The 20916-nt window shown below is 43.6% G+C and overlaps 1 long non-coding RNA gene across 1 annotated transcript in view; it reads left to right on the top strand.

Annotated features, from left to right (window-relative positions):
• LOC309514254 overlaps positions 1-20916 on the top strand; it is a 39743-nt gene that overhangs the window by 11668 nt on the left and 7159 nt on the right. The window contains exons 2-3 of the long non-coding RNA XR_014211835.1: positions 5309-5563; positions 20265-20407. This is a non-coding gene — a long non-coding RNA (uncharacterized lncRNA). The remainder of the gene's footprint in view (positions 1-5308; positions 5564-20264; positions 20408-20916) is intronic.

The raw sequence follows: 20916 nt of genomic DNA, 5'->3' as shown, positions 1-20916 counted from the left end.
GAAGCAACAACAGACCAGGGGAAGAAGAGATGTTGAGCAGCATCAATATAATACAAATATTTTATGGCTTTTTTCTTCACCATAGCTTGTTCACCAGCAACAAATGTGCTACTTTTGAAGCAGAATTCAAACCAGGGGGTTATTTGGAGTGGATGCATCCCTAACTTACACTTACCCTCGTTTGGGTGATTTGTCACTAGTGATCTTTTTGTTCTGTGCCCTTTATTTTCCGTGTTAATAATTTCCCTGTGTGAGTTCACGGTGATACAGCATCTCACCTTTGGTCACTTGCCCACCTTGTTGCTACAGATGAGACTTTTGAAGACTTGTGCAATAAAAATTTTGCAAAGGGTATGGATTTCCCCCATCGCATGCAGCTGCCAACCCGAAATTTAGGGTTGCAAAAGTCATGTGTTCCCAGCTTGACCCAGTTCTTTGGAAGGTCATGCCAAGTAATTTTGAAACAATAGTCCAGATTCCATGAATTCACTTGCCTGCTTGCCAGCAGGCCACTACCTCTCAGTCGTCTGGCCAATGCTTGGACTCACATGTGAATGCACATGACTCAGGAAAGGAAGGGGGTGAGCACTGGCCACATATAGAAGCTTGGATACTAAGCCAAGCCAAAATTTCTGCCTGATGGGTTTCTGGCGGTATTGAATGAATCAGAAGAGAATAGTCACAAAGAGTGATGCTGAAGTATCATCATGGGGTTTCAAGGGTGAAAGGAATCTTTCAAAGTAATGCTTAGTTATTAACCCTTGCACAGATAAGAGTTAAAATAAAAAAAATCCTTCCAGTAGCACCTTAAAGACCAACTAAGTTAGTTCTTGGTATGAGCTTTTGTGTGCATGGACACTTCTTCAGATACCAGTATCTGAAGAAGTGTGCATGCACACGAAAGCTCATACCAAGAACTAACTTAGTTGGTCTTTAAGGTGCTACTGGAAGGAATTTTTTTATTTTGACTATGGCAGACTAACACGGCTACCTATCTGTAACAGATAAGAGTTGGTTATTCTTAAACCCCATTCAATAAACATATACCAAGAGAGTCAGGGGATTTTCCATTGCACCAACTGGTTTTTTGAAATGCAGGAAGCAAGTTTTGGAGGAACAAAGAACAAGTTGAAAACGGGTGTGGACTGAGAATAGGGTGACTTGCCCATCTCTGCCACAGGCGCACCAGAGTCATTGACCCTAATATGGCGTGGATTGTGCTTAGTTGCATGTGATTAAAAGAATAGAAGAAGGTTCTGCTGGACCGTAAAAGAATATAAGAAGGTTCTGCTGGACCAGGCCAGTGGCCCATCTGGTCCTGCAACCCGTTTTTACAGTAGCCCACCAGATGCCTATGGGAAACTCCTAAGCAAGATCTGAGCACAACAACAATCTCCACTTCTATGGTTTCCAGCAAAGCGGGTTCTCCTTCATGGCGAGCACATGTTGTGGTGGGAGCAACCATGACCTCCCCTGTTGCTGGGCAGGTTTGTTTGGATGGCCATGAATTTGATTGGACACTGTCAGGGAACTGACATCGGAGCTAGAGGCGGAGGCAAGGCTCTCAAATGATGCTGGAGAAGGGCCCAGCAGGGAGAGAGGCAGCTCCGCAGATGGGGAAGCAAATCAGCGCAACACCAGGGATATAGAGGGGCTGATGGGGGAATCGGCGAGAGGGCTCCCGGACTCTTCACCGGACACCAGCGGGGAGAGCACGGGTCCTCCGCTACCCACGCCCACCCTGCGCAGAAGACTTCCGCGCAGAGAGAGTAGGAGGAGACTGGGTGTCAAACAACTTTTATGTTGGAAAAGATTTAAGAAACGCCCACTGACGTATTCTGCTAGCGACTGAGGCAGCCACGAAGTGAAGGGCTGCCCAGACTGAAAGGTTTAGCAAGGCAACAAAGCCTGGAGAGGCGGCAACTTACGCACGAGCAACCCATACACATTACAGACACCTTCAGTTGTTGCTGGGGGAAAGTTATTGTTGCAATTTTATTTGATTGATGGGGGTGCTATATATGTTCCCTGTGTGCAGCATTGAGCTTCCTCTTTTCGCTGCGCACATCAGATTACCCGCCCACCCTCCCTTTATTTAGGGTTTGTTCATGCTGACCTTGCTATGCCTGTCATGGGGTCGTCTGCTTTGGGCAGGGGCCTGGTAGGAATTTTACCATTTGGCTGATTGGCTGGTGCCATTTGGGTTTTGCCTACTGCGTGGCAAATTGTCACAACTTGTAAGGTTGCGGTTAGGCATTGGTTAATTTTTGGTTGGTGGAGGGGATGTGGTTGGCTGTGCCTGCCCCTCCAATGCTGCTGCTGCAAGGGTATTCCGTTAAAGGAATCCAGGGGCTCTCCATGCTTTTGTCCGAATCCCTGGCAAAGGGCTAGGGCCACGCAAGAGCCCCTGGGAGCATTTGGGGAGAGGTGAGAACCTGGTGCCCAGCTTTAATCTCTCCCCAAAATTGTTTACCCTTACTTCCGCAGGGGTGCGATTGTCAGTTCTGTTCCTACCTCCAAGTGGGAACAGATAGTCGCTAACCAATGCCTAAGCAACCACTCACATACTGTAATTCAATAAAGTTGTGGCCAAAATTATGCCAAAAACCAAAACAAAAATGATCTTTGAACCGTGTTTTTATTTGGGGGTGTCTTGGGGGTCTTAGACACGCAGCCAGTATTTATGGACCACAATTAGAGTGAAAGTAACTGAATTAGTGAAAGTAAGATACACCAATTCATTATATTCAGGAGAAATTGCTTGCAAAAATGTGTGTATTAGGAGACTAACTACTGCTTTATTATTTATTTGCCACCCATCTGTGCCCCAGCCTCAACATCAAGCATTAAAAACTTCCCTATACAGGGCTGCCTTCAGATGTTGTTTTCTACAAGTCAGAGGATGTTACACAGGGCAGGCACCACTACCAAGAAGGCCTGATGCCCTGTAACTTCACTTCTTGCAGTGAGGGAACTGCTAGAAGGCCCTCAGAGCTGGACCTCAGTGTCTGGGCTGGAAAAAGGGAATGGAGACACTCCTTCAGGTATATTGCACACTTAAATGCTGATGACTTTTCATGAGGACTTAAAAAAATAAATAAATCACAAAATCATGGATCTGTGGTGAACTGACTGCGAAAATGAGCAATGGAGAGAAACACAAATGAACAGATTTCTCCATTCCTGCTTTAGAGGACATGTGGAGAAAAGCTTCCTTTGCGTTTTCTCCAGCCTGGTTGCCTGGTTTTACACATCTGGTTACTGGAGAGGGACTCTCTGCTTTGCTCAGAAATCCTCTCTGTCATAGATGAAAGGACTGGAATTGGCTCTGCAGTGGAGCTAATTTCTCCCAGACATTAAGTCAGAGATGAAAACCTGAGGCCTTCCAGATGTTGTTGGACTCGAACTCCTATCATCCCTAACCACTGGGCATGCTGACTTGGACTGATGGGAGTCAGAGTCCAACAACATCTGGAGAAACACAGCATACCCATCAACATTTGTCTGATGAAAATAGGTGAAGTATACTGGGGAGTCGAGTGTGGATTTCATGCTCTTTATTCAGCTCATAGTAGTGAGGAATGCCAGTTCCCCCAAAATGTCTGCTTTATATACATTATTTACACAATGGGCCCCACATGATTGGCTAATTCCAGGATTCTCCTGTGGGCCAATCAGGTTGCGGATTCACTTCCACCTGGAGTTGGATTGGGTGGCTCCTGTGGACCAATCAGACTGCTGCATTCTGGATCCTTTTGTTCTAGGACCAATCAGACTGCTGCATTTTGGATCCTATTCAACTCAGTACATAACAATGGGGATGTTCTATTCCATTATTATTATTATTATTATTATTATTATTAATACCCCATCTGTCTGACTGGGTTGTCGCAGGCACTCTAGGCAGCTTCCAACATATATAAAAACATAATGAAACATTAAAAAACTTCCCTATACAGGGCTGCCTTCAGATGTCTTCTAAAGGCTGTATAGTTACTTATCTCCTTGGATTGGAGGTCACATACCGTAACTCCAAACCCTCCAACATTTCTCCAATGAAGATAGGGACATTCTAAGGGAAATCGGGACATTCTGGGATCAAATCAGAAACCGGGATGGCTTCTGTATATCTGGGACTGTCCCTGGAAAATAGGGACACTTAGAGGGTCTGCCACAAGTTTCCTGTATGAGGCTGCATGGACTTTTTTCTTCTTGATGTCCCAGTTAACTAAAGTTATTTTGACAAGACTCATTGAAAGGAAATGAACTTATGATAGTCATGAATAACAAGGCTTAGGGACCAGTTAATTTTTTATTGCATACAGGCTGTACCATCTATAATTGTGGCTTCAGGGACCTGTGAACGTCACACCTAGTACAGGCTGCATCACCTATAATCTTGGCTTCCTATTATATCATATGGAAGAAGCCTTTAAACTGCTAAAGGCATAAAAATCCTGAACTATCTTTTCGTGTGGCTGAGAGAGCATAACAATGCATCATTATTTCCAGAGCACTTAAGGTGCACTAGGCATGAAAATGTGAAGACAATTCATACCAAATCCCTGACCACACTTACTAATAAAGTTTGAGACAGTAGGCGTCAGAGAGGGAACAGAAAAAGACCATGTCAGTGTTGAGCAGAAGGGAATAAATCCGGAACGAAGAAAAGCTGCAAACCAATTACAATCCTATGCCTTTTCCCTCAGAAAGAAGCCCCGCTGTTCTTTTTCAGAAGAAAAATAATCTACCCGTCTGAAGTACCTTAATGTCCAGCAGATAAACCCATTTGTCAGCTGGTGAGGAGAGGCAGTAACGTGCCTGTCTTGTGCCTAGATGAATTAAATTGCCTTTGTCCTGTGGTTCCTAAACTTCCTTCCCTCAGGGAAATTGCATCCATTTTGATGTCAAGGAATCCCTCTGAGCCAGCGGCAGTCATCCTGCCTCTTGAAGATGGGGACACTAGTATGCTTTTAATTTTTAAAAAATAATAAGAAGTCATATTATTTATAATGAATATTACTTACAATATACCCACCCTTAGGAACACCCTCCCATCAGATGTCAAAGAGATACACAACTACCGGACATTTAGAAGAGATCTGAAGGCAGCCCTGTTTAGGGAAGTTTTTAATGTGTGACATTTTAATGTATTTTTAATCTTTGTTGGAAGCCGCCCAGAGTGGCTGGGGAAGCCCAACCAGATGGACGGGGTACAAATAATAAATTATATTGTTGTTGTTGTTGTTAAACTGCTTTGTTTTCAATGTGTATGTCTTGATTTTCTTTTCTTTGTTTGTCACGTTAGGCAAGGGTCCACAGCCCAGTCCCTAGCTGGCCAGGTGGGGCTCGCTAGCTCTGGGAGAAGGTGTATGATTCCTCAGCTGCAGTAGGCTCAGGACAGGTGAGGGTCACAGGCCTCATCAAGCCCAGATGCTGCAATCAAGTGCAAAAGGGAAGCCAAGCTGAGGTCTCTGCAAGACTCCAGGATCTCTGCAAGTGTTTGGTTTGGATTTTGGAAACATGGAATGACCGCAGACTTGACGTCCTGACTTGCTGGCAGGTAGGCCAGGGTTTTGGGACAGTGGGGTAGATTCCTGTTGACCCTCAGGGTTCTCTTTCAACGGGGCTTCTTTCTGAGGGAACACGCATAGGATTGTAATTGGTTTGCAGCTTTTCCTCGTTCTGGTTTTATTCCCTTCTGCTCAGCACTGACATAGTGTCTTTCTGTTCCCTCTCTGACGCCTATTGTCTCAAACTTCATTAGTAAGTGCGGTCAAGGATTTGGTATGAATTGTTTTCACATTTTCATGCCTAGTACACGTTAAGTGCTCTGGAAATAATGATGCGTTGTTATGCTGTCTCAGCCACACCAAGAAATAGTTCAAGTGGCCACAAAAACATCTTGTGGAATCAAAGCTATTGTTATTTAAGTTTAGAATAACTAAATATAGAAAAATAAACAAAAAGCAGAAAATGTGCACACATGTTGAGACTAGGAATGAGTTTAAAGGTTTCGGAGGGGGGAAGCCTTCACCTGGTGCTGGAAAGAAATGCCAGGCAAGCTTCCCTAAGCGTTCTAAAGCCAAGGTGCCACCACGAAGAAGGACCTGCCAGCCATAACTTGCTGCCCAGAGGAGTGTCTCCAGGGTTGATTCCAAAGTATGAGCAGGTGCATGTGAACACAGCACAATCCTTCAGGTACTCTGACGCACAGCCACAAGAGTCATTAAGGTCAAATCCAGCACTCTGAACTGGGCCTGGAAGCAGGCTGGGAGCCAGGGCAAGTTGGCAAAGGACCGGCACAATGTGATCAGTGTGACGCCAGTGTAGCAGCCTCCTAGCAGCCATATCCCAAACTTTTGTTTCCAAACTGCCTTCAGAGGCACTCCCAGGTATAACAGAGCACAGTTGTCTTATGCTTGCTTAGTTCTTGCTTCCTTTGGCATTCTGTCTCTTCTGACATTCGTCTCTTTGTTCCCTGCTGGCTTCAACCATTTTTCTTTGGTGTCCGCCCCCCTCCCCCTTACACTTTTCAAGAACAAAATGATCAGGCCTTTCATTCCTCATTGTATACAGACGGAGGCATTTCAGCTGCTTAATCTGTACCGCAATATAAAACTAGGCAAGAGTAGCAAACTCCGATTGATGAGGCTGTCTCTCTCAAGGAGTTTTACTAATTTATCTGCCAGCTGGATGACTCACAGAAAATGGTCGCTTAAGGTTCAGAGAAGAGCACGGCATTAACTCTGCTGCTGCTGCTGCTTTCCCCTCGTAATCAAAAGCATCTGTCATTTCTCACTTAAGCTTTTATTATTAAGTAGGGTATTTTTCCCCTCAGAAAAGCCTGACAGGCTGGCAGAAGTAATTTAGATTCTCATCTCATTTTTTATTTTTTTTTTGGTAAAAAATAAAATAAAATTGCAACTACTTTCAATAGCCTTCATGTGCTGCTTTTGTTAATTATCCAGCTACAAGCCATTACTATTCAGGCTTGTTTGAAATCTCACTTGTATGAGATCATTCATTTTTTATTCTATATGTTGGCACTTGAATCAAGGGGATTATCTTAGTTATGACTAGGGAATGAATTGTTCAGCCCAATGGCATGTTACTTAGAAGTAAATTCCACTGTGTTCGTTCATTCATTCATTATTAACATTATTATCATAGCGGCAAACACATCAATAATAATGTTGCCATTTGCACCCTTGTAAGTGGGTTGCGCTGTGGGTTAAACCACAGAGCCTAGGACTTGCTGATCAGAAGTTTAGCGGTTCAAATCCCCGCAACGGGGTGAGCTCCCGTTGTTCGGTCCCTGCTCCTGCCCACCTAGCAGTTCGAAAGCACATTAAAGTGCAAGTAGATAAATAGGTACCACTCCGGCGGGAAGGTAAACTGCGTTTCCGTGCGCTGTCTGGTTCACCAGAAGCGGCTTAGTCATGCTGGCCACATGACCCGGAAGCTGTACGTCATCTCCCTCGGCCAATAAAGCGAGATGAGCACCACAACCCTAGAGTCTGCCACGACTGGACCTAATGGTCAGTGGTCCCTTTACCTTTACCTTTAAGTGGGTTTAGGGTTGCAGCCTAAACACCTGTATAAAAAAGTGGGTCCTATTGAGCACAATGGGAATTCCTTCCTAGCAGACATGCATTAGATTGTAGTGCACATCTCAGGATGGAGTAGCAAGTCTTGACCCAAAACCAAGGGAAAACACACTCAGAACTGTCAATGTGGCCTGAAAGCAAAGGCTCATATAATGGGGAATTTGTGTGAATGCAGGGTTTTTTCAAGGTGTGGGATGAATGAATGTGTCACCTTTGACTTCTTTCAGTTGTCAACGTTCCTAAACATCAGTCCAGTTCTCCTCATTTCCACATCAATTGAAGATGGGGGGGGGGGGGAATCCCATCAAAACCAATCAACACTTTAGCGTGCATTTCTAATATTTACATTTTTATGCAATTTTATACACAATTTTGCCAAGCGATTCCCTCCAATTTAATGCATCTTGGTACATTATTTTCAGCAGTGCACACATTTTTGTGCACATTATTCACTTGGAGAACCGTGGAGTTTTTAAGGCAGCTTCGCATTAAAATGTCATCCAAACCGAAATGGTACCCTGTTGATATTCAAAGCTAATTCCAACATTGCTATCCTTTCCCTCATGGTGGAAGCTTCTAAAAGAAATGTTTGTGGGGCAGAGGCTCCATCCACGTGGGGCTGTGACATTGAGAAACGTGGCCAGCACATTTTTCTGCTCTGGTATGCAAGTGGATACTGTATTTTTTGCTCTATAAGACTCACTTTTTCCCTCCTAAAAAGTAAGGGGAAATTTGTGTGCATCTTATGGAGCGAATGCAGGCTGCGCAGCTATCCCAGAAGCCAGAACAGCAAGAGGGATTGCTGCTTTCACTGCGCAGCGATCCCTCTTGCTGTTCTGGCTTCTGAGATTCAGAATATTTTTTTTCTTGTTTTCCTCCTCCAAAAGCTAGGTGCGTCTTGTGGTCTGGTGCGTCTTATAGATAAAAAAATACGGTAGTTCTGTTTCCCACTCAGTCATCTCACAGACCAGAAGGAGGGTAGCAATTAGGAGAGAAAGAGTCATGTCACTAACTCTTTCTCACATTTGGGAAGGCTGCATTTGATGGAATGGCGCTGTGCAGAACCAGGGTCTCAGGACCGAGCAGTCAGGATTGTGGATGGTTAGCAATCCCACCCATCTGCTGGTGCCCCCACACAACCTCAACAAATGTTCTGTGAAGAAGATAAAACCACGAGTTTAATGTTCCCCATCATCCCTGTTAGATTTCTGGAGCATCTAATTGCACAACTATTCCGAATGTTGCTGATGCCCTGTGATGAAAGAGAGATGAAGAAATCCCTTTTATTTGCTTGGGGCTGATAGCGATGGGGCAGAACATGCCAGGCCCCGAAATAACGGGTTGGCTGGACAGTGTGACCCCTCGTTCATCAGACTCCAGCCCTTTGTGACAGCGCTGTCCAAACAATCCTATTCAAACAGAGACCGAAAGTGCAGGCAACATGTAACACAAACAGATATATACACGCACACACAAATTACTGCCTGGTACTGGGTTACCCCAAATCGACCTGCTTACCACATGTGTCCAACTGGTCAAAAGGGAAGGCATTTCCAGTAAGTGTGTGTTTAGTCCTTCATGTCCTGAGGCTCTTCCTTCACAGTGGGTTATATATCAGAGCCTCGCCTGGATCTATTGCATAAAAATGAGGTCTCAGCAGGCTGCAAGTAGGCCACAAAGAGAAGTGTGTTAAGAGTCTACGAAACTCAATTGTTTATTTTTTTTTGGTGTTTTTTTTTTAAAAACCAACGACAACAGCCCAACAAATAAACCAGGACTGGCCGGCACCTCTATTATTAATACTTTTATATAAGAGCTTTTATTTATATAAGACTTACATAAATATAATTTATATAATATTTCTTAGTCACTTGAGGCTATCTCCTTGAACTGGCTTTTGAGCTTTCCCAGGCAATTGGAAGGGATAGCTGTAAATTCCTAGGAGGAAACTGGGTCATTGGCTACCTAGGGTGAGAAAATTGCTTCGATTCTAGAGCTTTGAATGCTGGGACATTGGGGCACTGCACTAGGCTAAAGTAATATTTCGATTCCTGGGTGCAGGCATCAGGTATTTAGGAATCTAGGGAAATCCATGAGCAGAATGGCTTCTACTTCCACAATGGGACTTTCCCTCATCAAGCCACTCAGCAGTTCCAGGCAACACCAGTAATCTGCTCTGAAGGGCTGAGGGACAGAGTTTGGGGGTGTACAGGGACAGGAAAACAGGAGGAGTCGCGTCGTACAAGCAGAAGACATCATCATCATCATAATTTATTATTTATACCCCGCCTATCTGGCTGAGTTTCCCCAGCCACTCTGGGCGGCTCCCAATCGAGTGTTAAAAACAATACAGCATTAAATATTAAAAACTTCCCTAAACAGGGCTGCCTTCAGATGTATTTTAAAGATAAGATAGCTGCTTATTTCCTTCACATCTGAAGGGAGAGTGTTCCACAGGGTGGGTCTACTACCAAGAAGGCCCTCTGTCTGGTTCCCTGTAACCTTACAATGAGGGAACCACCAGAAGGCCCTCAGCGCTGGATTTCAGTGTCTGGGCTGAATGATGGGGGTGGAGACGCTCCTTCAGGTATACAGGACCAAGGCCATTTAGGGCTTTAAAGGTCAGCACCAGCACTTTGAATTGTGTTTGGAAACGTACTGGGAGCCAATGCAGATCTCTCAGGACCAGTGTTATGTGGTCCTGGCAGCCACTCCCAATCACCAGTCTAGCTGCTGCATTCTGGATTAATTGCAGTTTCCGAGTACCTTCAAAGGTAGTCCCACATAGAGCGCATTGCAGTAGTCTAAGTGGGAGATAACTAGAGCATGCACCACTGGTGAGATAATCCACGGGCAGGTAGGGTCTCAGCCTGCTTACCAGATGGAGTTGGTAGACAGCCACCCTGGACACAGAATTAACCCGTGCCTCCATGGACAGCTGTGAGTCCAAAATGACATTACACAGCATAGAGAGATACTTAGTGCTACATTTGCTTTCGTACTTAGTGCTACATTGAATATAGCCCCCATTTCTTCTGGGTCCTCCTTGGAGTGATCAGGCCCACAACACATCTGGAGGGAGTGACTCCAGCCCTCCGCTTCTCCATCCCAAAAGGATGATTCTCAGTGAGCTGAGACTATATGCAAAAGCTTACAATGTGGCCCATTACAATATTGGTCTGTGGATGTGTGGAAGCAAGCTTCCTTCACTCACATCCGCCCCTGGCTGGATCCATTCACTGGGGCTCTTAGGAGAGCTGAAAGTAGGAAAATAATTTAAGAAAAGCTCTGCTGGATCAGACCAAAAGCCACTTAGTTCAGCATCCTGTTCACGCAGTGGCCAAACAGTTTGCCTTTGACCTGAACGAAACAGCTCTCTTCCCACTTGTGACTGCGTGTCGAGGTCCCCAAGCCACCCCTAAATAAATCCACACTTCACACCATAATTTTTGTTTAAGGTTTTTGGCATAATTTTGGCCACAACTTTATTAAAATACAAACAATGTGAGTGGTTTCTTAGGCATTGGTTACGACTATCTGTTCCCACCCAGCGACAGAACTTGACATCCGCAAGCCTGCGAAGTCAGTGAGGGAAAACATTTTATGGGGAGTAGATGGAGCTGGGTACCAGACCCTCAGCTCTCCCCAAATGCTTCCAGGGGCTCTTGTGTGGCCCTATCTCCCTTTACAGGGGTGCGGACAAAAGCATGGTGAACCCCTGGATTCCTTTAACGGAATACACTTGCAGCAACTGCATTCTAGGGGCAGGCACAGCCAATCCATTCCCCTCCACCAACCAATTTTTTGTGGCCAAATAGTTTGCTGCTTGGAAGCCTACACGCAGGACCTGAACAAAACCGCTCTCTTTCCACTTGCGATTCCCAAAAATCACACTTCCTATGGTTTGTACACTCATTCCTGTCACCCTAACGCCAACCCTCTGGGGGAAAAAAAGATCACCTGTCTCTAGTTGAAGAATTCTCTCTCTTTCTTTGTCTCTCCCATGCGTGCCTAGGAAGACTGCACTTAAGCTAAGACAAGTGATAAAAGCCTCATTATTCTGCCACGCTGATAAATACTTAGATTCTTATTAAATACGACAAATTATGAAGGCTGATCAGAATCGCCATCCACCGCAATCTTCAAAAATAACAGCCACTGCTGTCAAAGCTGCTCAGCTATTTTTCAAATCCAGTGACAGCCCTCCCCTCTTCCGCCTCCCGCGTTAGTAAATTGCTTTGGATGAGTTGCTTCGCTGGGGACAGAGATGTTTCCTTTCATTTATTTCAGATGCACTTGCTGTTAATCCCCGATGGGGAGTCGTTGCTCTCATGTTCTGCCTCAGTATGACGAGGTAACTTCTCCGGTCTCTTTTGCAACGGAGATGTAAAATTTCCTGGTCATTTTGCATTCCCCCCCCAACTCAAATCCATGGACATTAATTCTAGAGAAGGTGTGTTAGCTGTGATGTAAATGTTACTTGTCAGATGCACTTAGAGCTGAATCCAGAGGCGCTTCTGTTTTGCTAATGCCTATCATTACCGCTACAAGACTTCATTCCCATGCATGCCTTTTTTCAAAGTACAGTGGTACCTCAGGTTACATATGCTTCAGGTTACACACGCTTCAGGTTACAGACTCCGCTAACCCAGAAATATTACCTCAGGTTAAGAACTTTGCTTCAGGATGAGAACAGAAATCATGCTTCGGCGGCACGGTGGCAACGGGAGGCCCCATTAGCTAAAGTGGTGCTTCAGGTTAAGAACAGTTTCAGGTTAAGTACGGAACTCCGGAATGAATTAAGTACTTAACCCGAGGTACCACTGTAAGGTCCATGGTTGCAAATCCAGAACTGGTGTTAAGTACCTGCTTGCATTAATAATAATAATAATAATAATAATAATAATAATAATAATAATAATAATAAAAAATAAATTTATTTATACCCTGCCCATCTGGCTGGGTCTTCCCAGCCACCCTGGGTGGCTTCCAACAAAGTATTAAAATACAGTGGTCTGTTAAACATTAAAAGCTTCCCTAAACAGGGCTGCCTTCAGATGTCTTCTAAAAGTCTGGTAGTTGTTCTTCTCTTTGACATCTGGTGGGAGGGAGTTCCACAGGGCAGGTGCCACTACCGAGAAGGCCCTCTGCCTGGTTCACTGTAACATTTAGCATGCAGGGCCCCCTCCGCTTTCATGCAAATAAAGATCCCCATCAGCTGGCAGTTGTAATAATTATCAGCAGTAAGAGGTGCCTTCACTGCAGCTGTCCTGAAGGAAACCTCTCCTCTGAAGCCGCCATTTGCATTGGGTGGGAATCGCCACACACTAAGGAAAGAAGAAGAGCTTGCTGAATCTGACCAGTGGCTCATCTAGGCCGCATCCTGCTCTCACGAGATGCCTGTGGGAAACCAGCAAGCAGGAACTGAACCGAAGAGCAGCCTCCCCTCTGGTGCCAATGAGCAGGATTTCCTCCCAATGCGAATGAGAGGGAGGGAGAGGAGTTAGCAGTAAACATAAGATGAGGAGAGTAAAGTCAATTCTCAGAACAGTACAGTGGTACCTCGGGTTACAGGTGCTTCAGGTTACGTACGCTTCAGGTTACAGACTCCACTAACCCAGAAATAGTACCTTGGGTTAAGAACTTTACCTCAGGATGAGAACAGAAATTGTGTGGCGGCAGCGGGAAGCCCCATTAGCTAAAGTGGTACCTCAGGTTAAGAACAGTTTCAGGTTAAGAACGGACCTCCAGAACGAATTACGTTCTTAACCCGAGGTACCACTGTACTATTTTTAAAAAAATACACTGCCATGTGACCCCTCCCAGGAGATTCCCCATGTAAACTGCTGTTGCAGACGAAAAATGATGGTGAGGAGCTTTTATAGAGAGGCGACAAATACACATTTACATGTGATGTTGGAATAAAAAGAAAACGGAACAGTGAGTTTGCCGTAGGGTGAGGCAGCCTCCCCTAGAAGGCAGATTTTTAGGAATCGAAAGGCAGGAAGTGGTAAATTATTTAGCTGCAGTTTTATTCCTGAGGGGCGACATCAAGATTATCTGCCTTGGGGAGCGAAAAGATTTGGTCCATCTCTGTGAAAGTGAATATGGAAGGAGATAGCGATTGGGAGACACAGATAAGATGGGAAATGTTAATACCTGCTTTCAATCTTTTGGAAAATCAAAGGAGATGTTAGGCTTCTGGGGTTTTTAAAGAGTCAGTTCACACATTCCTTCTCTTATGAGAGGAAGTTAACACAGATTTACTTGATTTGAGTGGTTTGAAATCTACCCCATCACTTATCTCAGTTTTTCTGACATGGATGCCTGAAGCCCACTCCTGACTGCTGTAGGCAATGGATTGGATGCTCAAGGGCTAGTTTCTGTCTTTTGGTACCCTGCATAGCAAATATTGTCTAGATAATAAATCATTAATCATCATTATTTACACTGAGATATCTGTGGACGTGGCATTTTGCGAAGAATAGGCCTGATAGGTCCCTAACTCTAGCATCTTACAATCTGAAAAGAAATACAGGGAAAGGGAGGAGACAGGGGGAGGAGTATGTTGTTATTTCAAATGACATGCACTTTGGCTCAGTGACAACATTGGGCATTAGGACTAGGTGTTGTTCCAAAGGATTCTAGGGAAAGATGGGCTTTGATGAGGAAGGGAGAGAGGCAAATATAAGGACACAAGAAGAGCCTTGATAGATAGATGCTGGTTCAGCATCTTGTTATCACAATGGCCGAGCAAAGCAGGTGTGCTGATGGGGAGGACCTCAGTGTAATAATAATAATAATAATAGATTTATTATTTATACCCCGCCTATCTTGGCGGCTTTCAACAAAATATTAAAATACAGTAATGCATCAAACATTAAAAGCTTCCCTAAACAGCTTCCCTAAACAGGGCTGCCTTCAGATGTCTTCTAAAAGTCTGGTAGTTGTTGTTCTCTTTGACATCTGGTGGGAGGGCGTTCCACAGGGCGGGTGCCACTACCGAGAAGGCCCTCTGCCTGGTTCCCTGTAACTTGGCTTCTTGCAGTGAGGGGAAACAGCACTAGACCCACTTGTGATTCCCAACAACTGTCACTGTCAATATATGGTAGTCAATGTGGTGCCCTCCAGATGTTGTTGGACTACACATCCCATCATCCCTGACCATGCTAGCTGAGGCTGATGGGAGTCCAACAACATCTGGAGGGCACTGCGTTGGCTATATATGCTGGCTGGGGTTGATGAGACCTGGAATGGTCCTCTATAGTGTGAACCAGTCAATTTCTAAGGCAGTGGTGGGGAACCACGTTGCTTCCCAAGAGCGGGGCACACTTGCTGGCTGTGGGCAATGGACATAACAGTACAGTCAGGCTAGCTACCAGCCACGCAGAAGCTGAAGAGAAGCTGTACCAACATCTGTCCCTCCAGGCAAGCATCACAGTTCACACAGAAATTCCAGCCAGGCAAAAGCACTTGAGGAGGCTGTGGAACCGTACCATTGAAGGCTTCATCCTGGGAAGAGTGGGTTTGGCCTGTAACAGTCCCAAGGGCCAGATGGAAAGCCTTCAAGGGCCACCTTTTGACTCTGGGTTTGAGGATCTCCACCAACAGGGTTTCTTAGCGCTTTCTGTTTTTATTTCTGTAGACCAAAATGTCTGCCCTTTTGTATATCTGCCTAATCGTGTATATTTTCATTGTGCCTTTTGCTTTTAAAGGGTTGGGGCTTCCGTAACTTCAAAGATGGGATTTCCTTGGGGGCATGGCATGGGTGATGGATTGTAGGGACATCAAGGAGAAGGGCTGACATTTTTCAAAGTTACATGTCGGTGGCTCAGCCACAACTAATATTTGCTAGCCATTGATCTGACTTCCCTTGCTGTTATTCTTTAACTTCAGCGTGAGGTTCAAAGTTCTGTCATTTGTTTAAAAACTGATTTCATTGCTAGGGCATGTCCTCCAGCTAATCTAACAAGTGATAGAGGGCTGGAGGGGGAAATAGAAGGGGGGGGGGACTGACCAGGTGGAAATTTCTGATGCTTGCAGGCAGAAGAAAAATGCACGCTTAAGTGTCAACATGTGGCCGTGCCATGTAGGAAATAGTCCAGCATTATTAAAGATAAGAATACTGACTATAAGGATCTTAAAAGCACAAACTATAAGGATTACGTTTCACACACTGCAAACAGGGCAGCAAACCTAGTTTGTCTCAGATTCTACTCTTGCCAGTGAGATGCAGCAAACCATAGTGGACAACAGGTGTGTTTGCAAATACATATTTCTGGCCATTTCTACTGGACACACTGAGGGAGACACTTGATTTCTTTAAGGTGTACCTCTCAGAAAGCAGGGTGTGAAATATATCTCAGTGGCTGCATGCTGATTTCAGTGTTCAAGGAGCCCTTTTTGCCAAACATTGCCTGAGTCCTGGGCCCACCCTGGAATCAGTTACCAGCTGAAATGCGGCCTAGTGTCTTGATATTTAGACAGTTACCAAATGTATTTTTGTTCAAGAGCGATTTCTCTGGTGTGACCCAGTCATTTTAAGGAATATTGACTAGAAATTGTTGTTAGGAGAGCAGGCAGCTTGGATGACTTGAATTGAAAGTTCAAAGGCTTTATTCATGCAGGAGCAGATTTTTATTTGCAGGAACTGTTTATAGGATGAGTAGAGGAGAGAAATAACAGGCATCTTCTCTCATCATGTTAGGTGAGACAAAACAAAATGGCTCAGCTTTTAGGGATGAACTTAGACAGAGGGGCTACAAGCAAAGTGTTGGCTAGATTGCTAGACAAAGAGTGGGCTTGTGTGGTTTAAAGTAACACATGCAATAGCTAAAGGCTCAAAAGAAGGAAATGTATTTGCTTTTCTCCAACATTTGTTTTATTGTTTTTAGTTGATTTGAGACTGTAGTTTTTGTATTTTATATTATTTTATTGTAAACCACTTTAGTAGCTTAGGGCTGTGAAGTAATTTGCAAGTCAATGTATTCTCCCATTGTAGACGTGCTTGTTTACCAATATCTGCAGATCAATGCATCCTGCTTATACTGCCTCTTGCACAGGTATGTCTTGCATCAACCAGGACTCAGGTCTTTTCCTCCATGGCACCCAGGCTTTGGGATAACTTATCAGGAGGCTAGGCAGGGACCATCTTGATCATCAATCTGACATGTTCATGCAAACACTTACCGATTTGTATTGTTACTAACAATCATTGTTAGTAATTAATCTTATTGACCTGTTTTTTTCTATGGTGGATTTGTATTGTTGCAAATGGTTTTTTAAAATGCCTTATAATATGGAGTATTAATGTATTTTTCAATATATATTTTTTTTCCTTTCCATACTGCCCTAGGGTTTCTTTTAATGGAGAGTGGTATATAGATGCTTTTAATAAAAGCAGCCACCACCATCATAATGTGCCCTTTTCATTTATTTATTTATACAATAGGTATGGAGCCATTTTCAAAACATCCAGTTCCTAGTACATCTTAGGCACTTCCAGATATTAAATAATATTGATTTTTAATATATTAACTGGACTCATTCATTTTAATACAAGCAGCACTGTGAAGGCTCTCTGAAGGATGTAAGCCAGTTCTAAAGGGATTTTCTTATTATATTTTATTTGATCATTAGTATAATGACCTATTCAGTTAAATAATAAAATTTGATATACCTCAATTAACCACCCATCTTTTAAGCAATTAACTTGATTAAATATTGGAAACCCTCAACAAAATTGCACTTTTGGAGGCTCTGGAGGAGAGGGTGGGGAAAGAGGACAAGAGAGTTTCCTAAATTTGCAGCCATCATTTTCTGGCTGCTGATAACACACGCTTAAACTGTTTTCATCAAATTTGCCGAAGGGATGCTCAGGACTAGGTTCTTGGAGGATCCCACACCTAAGATTTTTTGTTGTGGTCAGTAATTAGCTGGGGGCAATTCTTATTTTGTGATAAAATATTTGGTTAGTCACTCCAATGAATATAAAAACGGATTGGTTAACTGGATTTCCTGGATCAAGGACAACATACTCAGGGTAGACCCATTGAAAAGTCCATTGATTTCAGGGGGTTTACTTATTTACACCATCACTTTAAACCATGGGTAGGCAAACTAAGGTTTGGGGGCCCACCCTGGAATGAGTTACCAGCTGAAATGCGGCCTAGTGTCTTGATATTTAGACAGCTACCAAATGTATTTTTGTTCAAGAGCGATTTCCCTGGTGTGACCCAGTCATTTTAAGGAATATTGACTAGAAATTGTTGTTAGGAGAGCAGGCAGCTTGGATGACTTGAATCGAAAGTTCAAAGGCTTTATTCCTGCAGGAGCAGATTTTTATTTGAAGGAACTGTTTATAGGATGAGTAGAGGAGAGAAATAACAGGCATCTTCTCTCACCATGTTAGGCGAGACAAAACAAAATGGCTCCGCTATTATGGATGAACCTAGACAGAGGGGCTACAAGCAAAGTGTTGGCTTGATTGCTAGATTTATTTATTTTTCTAATTGGATACACTGGAATGACGGTTTATTTGCCAGATAAAGCAAAAGTAAAGTCTACATTATGTGTGAATTGTGTTTGGTGTGAGTCCTTTCTGTGTTGCTATTAGAAATGCACTGTTTCTGAATATGCACTGTTTGGAAATGCACACTTGAATATAGTCATAGATCAAGCAGGACTATGTTGATTGATCACCTTACATTTAAGATTTTCTCTGTTGATATTCCTGCTGATTTTGTGTGATTTTTTTTAAATTTGTAAATAGTACATTTTAAAAAGAGTAGTGTTTGAAATACAAATATTAAACTTTCAAGGAAACAAGCCATATAATTTAAAGTACAATATGTGTCTATTTTCATAACTTCTTATTAAATTTTTCTTCTCCATCAGATGAACAATAGCCAGTAATTCCCTTCATAAATCTTAAGAAAATAAAATGGAAAAGGAACATGATCTTTAATCAAATCAGCATTTATGTTTGTATATCTAATGGAAGTATGTTTTCAAAGATATTCCAAATTAGAACACTGGATTATATTCAACTAAGGCCTCCTCAGAGCAGACCATTGAAATGTATGAACCTAAGATGATCATGTCCATTAGCTTCAATGGGTCTATTATGATTAGAACGAGTGTTGAATACCATCCAGTGTGTTATTTACTTCGTTGGCATCCATCTGTCTTGGGAGACAATAGACTACTACTCTATAACAAAGTTTTTAGGATAGCTCACTTATACATTTGCTGTTTTGCTTATTTTTTCAATGCACAAATCTATAAGCTCATTATGGCAGATGAGCTCATTATCCTCCCTGTCCAGAAGTAGTTAAGCAATCTAATGGGTTTGGAAACACAGCAAATTTCTTCTGGAATGTTTGAAAGCTTTTTCCATTCGGAAGTTGTCTTCATTCAGGCTGAAAGATAGTTTCAGAACTCAACAGTGTCCTCTTTGAAAGATTTACTGTGAATTCCAAGAATCCTGATTTCAGCAAATCAGAAGTTAAAGTGAAGGGGGGAAAATTGCTCTTGTTCCCCTTGAACGTCAATCCTGGTGCAGAATTCAGAGGCACCAGTTTGAAGATACAACGCCAAACCCAGCCCAACTGCACTTGGCTGCCAGTCAGTTTCCTGGCCCAGTTCAAAGTGTTGGTTTCGATCTAGAAAGCCTTCAAAGGCTCAGGATCACAATACCTTCTCAAGGATTGCCTCTCCCCATATGAACTGACCCGGACCCTGAAATCATCCTCTGAGGCCCTTCTTAGTGTCGACCCTCCACAAAATGTCTGCAGGGTGGCAACACAAGAATAGAACTTTCCTGCAGCAGCTTCCAACTTCCAACATATTTTTAGGTGCCAGGCAAAAATGCTCTTCTCCCAGGCCTTGGGCTGATTAAGCTATCTATGGCCTTTTAAACTGTGGGTAGGTGGGATTATTGTTTGGTTTGTTACTATGTTAGGTATTTTTGTGTTTTCATATTGTAAACTGCCCCGTGAACCTCGGGTGAAGGAGGTGTAGAAATTTTTAATAATAATACCATTAAGCTGGTTTACCAAAATTAAAGAAACACACCTTTCACTGAATGGCCGGTTGTTTGTTCTTATAAAATAGGAGAGATTACAACCAAGTTTATTCCCCCACCCCCGTGACAGTGCCTCTGCTGGTCCTTATTGCTCCAGCAAATGTGGTTTAAGAAGATGAGATGTTCATTCCCTTTATATCTACCGGCAAACGTTTCCGAGCACAATTCAAAGTGTTGGTGCTGACCTTTAAAGTCCTAAACGGCTTCGGCCCAGTATACCTGAAGGAGCGTCTCCACCTCCATCGTTCAGCCCGGACACTGAGGTCCAGCACCGAAGGCCTTCTGGCGGTTCCCTCCCTGCGAGAAGCCAAGTTAGAGGGAACCAGGCAGAGGGCCTTCTCGGTAGTGGCACCTGTGGAACGCCATCTCATCAGATGTCAAGGAAATAAACAACTATCTGACTTTTGTAAGACCTCTGAAGGCAGCAGCCCTGTTTAGGGAAGTTTTTAATGACTGGTGTTTTAATGTATTTTTAATCTTTTGTTGGAAGCTGTCCAGAAGGGCGGGGTATAAATAATAATAATAATAATAATAATAATAATAATAATAATAATCCATATGTTTTACAGCTGGAGACTGAATGTTGCAGCCGAAGAAGGCGCCTGAAACCTCTTTTGAGTATGTGTCTGCAAATATTGTTACACATCACTCCAACCCTCTGAAAATGAGAGACACCAGGTGTTCCAGTGCTTATCTAAGACTTGGAAGGAAGGTCAGTGGAAACTGTTGTGTCTTTAGGATATATGGGTTTGTTTGTGCATATATACAACCTGAACATAAGATGGAGGGCCTCACAGCATCAAGGCCCCAACAGATCTTGCTCCTATGTTAGTCACAGCTTTAGAGCCAGCACACAGCAAGGCATCTTTCTCCCCTCGGATCTTGCAGCATCTCTCTGCTTCCAGCTCACTCACACCCGGCAACCGTACATTCCAGCCCCCCTTGGTTACCCTTTTTGGTTGAGTCTCCCTTGGGTGCAGCTAGTAGCAACCCAGCTCATCCATTTGAAATGACGCAGAGCACCCTAAGTGCTACTTGGGGGTAGTTTTGGATCCCTCGGGTGAGAAACCAAGGCAGTGAATGGTATTTATACGAGGCACCTCGTTTATCTAATAGTTTTCTGTTCTGTCCTTTTGTTTTAGGGGGGTGAAAACAGATGATGTGTTACTGCCTGGCAGTTAGGAAAAGGTGGTTTCTGTTCCTCCTGCCCCCATGTGAACC

This window comes from Podarcis vaucheri (genome assembly GCF_965113315.1).
Source record: "Podarcis vaucheri genome assembly, chromosome: 11".
NCBI lineage: Eukaryota > Metazoa > Chordata > Lepidosauria > Squamata > Lacertidae > Podarcis > Podarcis vaucheri.
This window is presented reverse-complemented; position numbering and strand designations above follow the sequence as displayed.